Here is a 7772-nt window from a genome sequence, read left to right on the forward strand (position 1 = left end):
CATAATTAATGGGGTGCAATGAAATTCACTCTTAGACTGCAGTGCCATAGAGCATAAAACTACAATGATGCGGCCTCAGAGCCTGCCACAGAGAAGAGAGACTACTGTTAAAAAGTCAGAAAATCATCCCCCGCCTTCTGCTTAGAAAATGTGTATCCCAGAGCAAGTTTGCCAGTTAAAATACAGGATGCAGTTCAGTTTTGAATTTCAGAAACATAATATTTTGGCAGTATAAGTTTATCTCAGACTACCTCCAATTATTTGAAATTCAAATTTAAGTAAATACTCCGTGGGGTTCCTTTTTTCTTTTTTCTTTTGAATCTGGCGACCTTTCCCCAGAAAGAGTGAGGTGGAGATTTTACAGGTTTTCAGTCAGTACTGGTACCCTATGCTTCTCTAGATCATCAGTATTTTGCCCCTCTGGCTATGGTGACTGTGGGGTTGCAGACAATGTGACTCCTATAGCCAAGCTAGTGTTGATCTGAAGAAGAGCCATTACCTAGTGCAATTCTAGGAAAGGAAAGGAGAGGAGAGGAGAAGAGAGAAAGAGAAGAAAGGGAGATATTAGAAAAGAGGCATGCTAAGAGTCTCTGATATGGTACATTTCTTTTTAAGGGGGTTTGTTTATATTTTATGTGTATGTGTGTTTTCTATGTATGTGCACCACATGTATGCAGTGCCCTTGGAAGCCAGCAGAGGGTGTCGGATCCTTTGAAACTGGAGTTTTAGGTGGTTGTGATGTACTAGCTGGGAACCGAACCCAAATCCTCTGCAAGAGCAATACATGCTCTTAACCACTAAGACATTTCTTCAGCTCTGGCAATTCATTTCTTAACTATTTTCTTCATTTGGCAGATATTAACTGATTATATGACATGTTCTAGCTATTAAGGAGCAGAACAGGAAATAAAGCATTTCTGTTCTCGCAGTTCCTGCATGACTGAAGGGGATTTTCAATGCTAATTTTAATATTTTTATTTTATTTATTTTTTATTTTTTTATTTTTTAATATTGGGAGCTGACCTGAGTTAGGTGTAGCTTCCTGTGCTGGCTTTATCACATGATAGCGCCTTGCCATTATTTGAATATGTGTGCCTACTGCCCTGATCCTGTTTTTTTTTTCTCCCATTACTTCCAAGGAAAAATTTTTGCTAAGCTAATTTTTCCATAATAGATTTTATAAGAGTTATCAGCAATAAATACCGACATATAGAGAAAGCTTTTAGGAATGTGACTCTACTGAAAACTGTTTCCTGGTGTATAACTCTGTGTGTGTGTGCATGTACATATGTATGTGTGTGTGTGTGTTTACAGATAGTAGTCTCTTGGAAATGAGAGTACAGGGACATGTCTCTCTTAAGTTCTCAGAGCAAGCACCTTAAAGATTATAGTCACATAGTCATAGCTTCTTGGGCAGAAAAGATGGCTCCCAGCTTCAGCATCAGACATGGGAAACGTGGCTTGGCTCTGTCCCTGCCTTGGTTCCAGGATGTTATGTTCCACTGAAGTCCTGGGACCTCTCAGAAACCTGCCAAATCAGGCACAGACTTGCTGGCAGCCTCGGTGCTAGGTTCTTACTGATCCACGCCCAGCTCTCAGGAGGAAACTGGCAGTGGAGAAGAAAGCAAAACAAGCCACCCAATGCCTTTGCACCTTGGAAATTTGACTTGGAAATTCTGCCTCAAGGCTGTGAAAGAGAGGAAATAATGATTCCATTTTCCCTGGGTCCAATTTCCTGGCATTTAGATTTAATGTTGAGAAAAATACACATCCAATTATCTGATTCACCCCCCCCAACACACACACACACACACACACACACACACACACACACACACACACACACACACACACACACAGTCTAGTGATTTCCAGATCAGGTGTTTCTGCCCCTGAGAATACGTTTAGATAAAGGCATTCCTATTCAAAACTAGACCTTTGCTCTCAAGACTTCTTTCTCTTCCAGGCCAAGCCTTGAAATCTACTCTGCCTGTGGGATGCTCCTTGGACCATCTGCATCTTCTCTGGCAGAGGTAAGTGGACTTGTCCTTATTTTGTCTCAGTTCTTCAAGTGAGAATTATTAAATTGCTCTTTATGGCTTCTGAGGCCACAGTCACCCAGTTGGATGGTAATCTAGTCACGGCCTCATGCTGCCCTCTACAGGAAAAGACAGGTACTGAGTAAGCCAGAGCTGAGGACTGATTTCTTCAGTAAATTTAAGGTGTTTCATAAAAAGGGGCTGAGGTGGGGGCGGCTATTGGCCCTTAAAGCTAGTCTGTTACTCAAAAATGTGAATCTAAACATTATAGAAGAAAGCTGTATTAAACTAATGGAGTTTGGACAGTTGGCCATGCTAATGTCTCAGCATGGTGGAGAGATCTCATTTCTTTCACTGCTTTCTTTTCTTTCTCTTTCACTCTCTCTGCTTATCTGGCCCCCTCCCTGCCCCCCTTAAAAGATTCATTTCGCCCTCGTGTGTGTGCCTTGTGTCTGCGGAGGTCTGGGCATCTGACCCTCTCGAGCTAAGTTGCAGGTGGGTGCTGGGATCAGAACCGCGGTCCTCTGTAAACTCTTACGGAGGCACAGACTCTTAACTGCTAAGTCACCACTCCGGCCCTCGCTTCTCTTATTTCAGCGATCATCTGATGTGTCTTGGGGTAATTATGAGTCTCATAAGATTGTCTTCCAATAGTTCAAAAGATGAAATTCGTTTCACACAGGAAATGGTCCCGAACTCCCAGACTGGGCTGGACTTTATCCTAGCCCATTGAGCGTGTTTGAAAGCACCCACCCTATCACTAGGCTCCATCCTTAGCTCTAAACTTTTGGTAAAATTCTAAACCAAAATTCACTTCAGAAATTCAATACAACATGCTAATATCATACATATAAGAGTCTCTCCATTCAAGCAAGAAGCTGTCTCCTTAGCACTATTGAATGCAAATTACATTTTAAAAGAAATGTTTTTTTTTTTTTTTTTAAGGAAGTCTGAAAATGACAAAATTCTCAAAACATACATCAAGAAGCATTGCCAATTAACTTCTATGTCAGGAACGGTAGTTTTACGATGAAAACATTTTGGAGGCCGCTGTGTGAGACATTGACAAACTGGGTCAGTTGGTTAGCCCTTCAAACATTTTCCAATCACGTCTAGAACGATCTTTTTTATTATGACAATTTTAATGTCAGGCTAGCTGTTTGGAAGGCTTTTGCTCCTGATTCAATCTGCTATGGACTCAACATGTATTTGCCAAGCAGCTACACACCCGCAAGGTGGGAGGTATCATCGCTTGCATGCACATACGTCAGGAGTTGGGCAGAGGCATCTTGGGAATAAGATAGACAGGGCAGGATAATGTGAGGAGGAGGCAGGGCAAGGTAGGAGTTCAGAGACAGGTTCTGCTTTGGGGTAGAACAAAGAGCATCTGAACTGCTTTAGATCAGGATCTAAACTAGATAGGATCGAGTCTGAAAGTCTTCGTGCATGGCAGCAATTTGGAAACTTCATTCTAGGGAGAGAGGTTTCTTAGGAAAATAAATTATAATCAGTCTTCATACCAAGTGAATAATCCTTTCCTGTTGAGATAGCTTTTGAAATGTGAAAGTTAAGGACAGCTCAGATAACATCAGCTTGTTTTTTGTTTGTTTGCTTGCTTGCTTGCTAAATTAAAATTAGTTCCACATAGGCAGGAAGGATGGCTCGGTGGTTAAGAGCTCTTAACTGTTCTTGCAGAGGATCTGGATTTGGTTCTTAGCACCCATCAGGTGGGCTCTCTTCTGACCTCTGTGGGCACATGGCATGTTTGTAGTGCATATACATGCATGTAGGCAAAACATTCATTATACCTAAAATAATTCTTTTAAAAAATTAAAAAAAAAATTTTTTTTTAGGGCAGAAGGCAGATTTTATTTGGTGAAGGCAGACCTCATCCAAAAGAGCCCAGATGGGCAGGTGCTGTGATCAGGGAGCCTCTGGGGCCACACTGGGCAAGGCATGGGCTCGGGGTGTGGAAATGTCCTCAGCCATTCAGCACCATTGCTGTCCTCATGGCCCACCACCAGCATCACTACTTCCTCTTCCGTCATCTTCTCATCCAGCGTGATAAGGACATGACGGATTTCGGCACCCATGACCGCTCCGTTCCCTTCCCTGTCAAACACACGAAGGCCTTCGACATGATCCTCCTAAGTTCCCTGGCCCTTGTTCTTGGCCACCGTCTGCCGCATGGGCAGGAAGTGCTCACAGTCCAGCGTCTTCACATTCATCTCATCACTCTTGGGGTTGGTTCCCCAGGACCTTGGGAACCTCAGCGTTGCTGGGGTTCTGGCCCAGGGCCGTCCGTCATCAGGTCCCCACATTGGCTGTATGGGATTTTGCCATCAGCTGTTTCGTCAAACAGCTGCAAAGCCTCCTTGAATTCTGCGGTCCGGTCCTCGGTGACGTCACGCATCTTGGCTGCTCAGCTCTGCGAGACCTTCCCCCCACTCTAAAATAATTCTTGATTAAAAAATAAGTTTTACTAATTTGCTGCTGTTCAGCAATGTTGAAAATACACATAGATTACACTACTACAGGCTATCAAGTGACTAACAAGTTTGATATAATTAAAATATTATGCAGACCTAAAGGGCTTATTGAATGTCAGACTTAGAAATTAACTTTGAAAAATTAAATCCAGTATCAGCACCTGTAGCATGTTCAAAAGTGAAACTTAAAAATGTATTTTAATAGCCTAACATAGTGGCACACACCTTTAAACTAGCACTTGGGAGGCAGAGGCAGGTGGGTTTCAGTGAGTTCAAGGCCAGCCTGACTATATAGTGAGTTCCAGGACAGACAGAACTACATAGTAAGACCTTGACTAGAAAAAAACAAAAAAAAAGATTATTTTTAATTGTGTGAGTATGAGTGCACATGTGACCTCAAGTGTGTGCACACATGTCCAGTGTCCAGAAGCCCTGGACCTGGAGTTAGAGGCAGTTGTGAGACGCTGGGAACTGAACATGAGGTCTCTGCAAGAACAGCATACACTCTTAGCCACTGAGCCATCTCTATAGCCCCCAAAAGGGCAACTTTAGCTTTTTATTCTTCCCTCATGTATTTATTAGCCTTTTCCCAAATACAATGCTTCTCCCACTGCCAAAAGAAAGACACTAGAAACTATAGTACTAAGAAAATATAGAAAAAAAAGATCTAGACTTGTGAGTCAGACTTGATAAGATTTAAGATTTTTAAACCCAGTGTCCACACCCTTAATCCCAGCATTCAGCAGGTAGAGGAAGGTGGACCTTCAAGGCCAGCCTGTCTACAAACTGACAGCCAGGACAGCCAGGGCTATACAGAGAAAGATCCCCCCATGCCCACAACTGTCTGGAGGGCAGCTCTGAAGATCGAGTTACAGGGGGTTGTGACTCCGATATGGACGCAGAGAACTCAGGTCCTCTGCAAGCTCAGTATGCACTTTTAGCACCATTTCTACAGTTCCCTACGGCCATTTGTTTAAAACTCTTGACTTGAAATGACTTGTGTTTTGCTACATTAATTCCAAGACAGACCAGAGAGGGCAACACACTTTTGTACCCAGGAATGAGAGAGCGTGGGTCAGGTTTATAAGGGATACCTTGAGAAGAACACTTGAAAAGTAGAGGGGTATTGTCAGAAAGGGAGATGTCTGAGTTAACAACTTCAGAGTCATTTGTGCTCCAGCTTGTCAGTGTTTGAGACTGAAGAGGATAGAAAGGGTCCTGGCATGGCAGATGACTTGAACTGGAGAGGAACTTCTATGATAAAGTGAAATAAGTAATCACCTCTTCCTTGTCTTCTTCTAGATCACCCTAATATCGCATCACTATCTTCCTTAGAACCCTGAGAAAAGCACATGATCAGGGCCTATGGGGACTCCTGCCTCAGACCTGTGCTCCAGACTTCTCTTTCATCTTCTTCGTCTGGGACAAAGATGTCACCCACAAGGTTCACACTTGAAAACCACACAATCAAGCTAAGCTTAAGTAAAATACAATAAAAGATAAAATTCACGAAAATACCTCACTCACCGTGTTTTAAGCACGTTTACAGTTTTGTGTCGGGCATACTCATAGTTATCCTGAAGGGCACATGGCACGTGGGCCCCAGGTTCATGTCTGATATGAAATGTCTTTTTAAAAATATATTTTATTAATTTATTCATATTACATCTCAATTGCTATCCCCTCCCTTGTATCCTCCCATTCCTCCCTCCCTCCCATTTTCCCCTTACTCCCCTCCCCTATGACTGTGACTGAGGGAGAACTCCTCCCCCTGTATATGCTCATAGGATATCAAGTCTCTTCTTGGTAGCCTGCTATCCTTCCTCTGAGTGCCATCAGTCCTCCCCATCCAGGGTATGTGGTCAAATATGGGGCACCAGAGTTTGTGTGAAAGTCCAACCCCACTTTCCACTCAACTGTGGAGAATGTCCTGTCCATTGGCTAGATCTGGGTAGGGTAGGGTTTGACCTTTACTGCACGTACTGTTCTTGGCTGGTGCCATAGTTTGAGCAGGATCCCAGGGACCCAGATCTGCCCATCATAGTGTTCTTGTAGGTTTCTAGGACCCTCTGGATCCTTCTATTTCCCCATTCTCCCATGCTTCTCTCTCCTAGAGTTCCAGTAGGATGTCCTCCCCTCTGTCCCACTTTCCTGGTAAATGAAGACGTTCATGGGACTAGTGTCTATATATAAGTGAGTATATACCATTTGAGTCTTTCTGTTTCTGGGTTAACTCACTCATTATGATCATTTCTAGTTCAATTCATTTGTCCACAAAATTTGAGAATTCTTTGTTTTTAATAGCTGAGTAGTACTCCATAGTGTAAATATACCACAGTTATTGAGGGACACTTAGGCTGTTTCCATGTTCTGGCTATTATGAATAAGGCTGCTATGAACATGGTTGAGCAAATTTTCTTGTTGTGTGCTGGTGCATCTTCTGGGTATATTCCAAGGAGTGGAATAGCTGGGTCTTGAGGGAGCCCTATTCCCAGTTTTCTGAGATAGCACCAGATAGATTTCCAAAGTGGCTGTACTAGTTTGCATTCCCACCAGCAACGAAGGAGTGTTCCTCTCTCTCTCCACATCCTTGACAGCATGTGGTGTCACTTGAATTTTGTATCTTAGCCATTCTGATGGGTGTAAGATGGAATCTCAGAGTTGTTTTGATTTGCAATGAAATGTCTCTTATCAGGCTATAGTAATTTGTTAAAAGTGGCTTCTGTGGGGAGCCAAAACCATAGCCGGCAAGCATCTCGGACCTTGGCATAATACACTCCCCTCCCTCAAGGTACTCTCCAGCTGTTCTCAGTATTCCTGGAATTACAGAGGCCTTCAGAGGACTAGCAGAACAAAGTATAGATAACATCATGTGGTTCCAGATGCCTAACAATTCCACCCAGCCCCAGAACCACAGGGGCCCTCACCCTGCTAAACTTCCTAATTTCCTGGTATCTTGCGAAAACCGCCCACCCGGATCACCCGACTCAGCCTCCTGCTTCAATGGTATATAATTGCCTGTGAGAAAGTAAAATTTTGTCAGCTTGATCAGACTCCTTGACTTGCTGTCTGTTCTTTGCGTCTCTTGTCCCCCATTCTCTCCCTAGGGGTCCGAGGGTCCCAGTTGATTGTCTGGCGGGTCCGGACAGGCCTCTAGTGAATGGATTGCTGCTTAGTGATCCATCTTTAATTCTTTCTCCAACAAGAGATGGAATCTATTTCCTTGCTCCTGGAAACTGCCCAT

General features: G+C 43.4%; 1 pseudogene; it reads right to left on the reverse strand.

The window, feature by feature from the left end:
- Positions 1–4027: 4027 nt before the first annotated feature.
- LOC127193280 (myosin light polypeptide 6-like) lies at positions 4028–4455 on the reverse strand (annotated as a pseudogene).
- Between the last annotated feature and the right edge of the window lie 3317 nt (positions 4456–7772).

This window comes from Acomys russatus, chromosome 8 (assembly GCF_903995435.1).
Source record: "Acomys russatus chromosome 8, mAcoRus1.1, whole genome shotgun sequence".
NCBI lineage: Eukaryota > Metazoa > Chordata > Mammalia > Rodentia > Muridae > Acomys > Acomys russatus.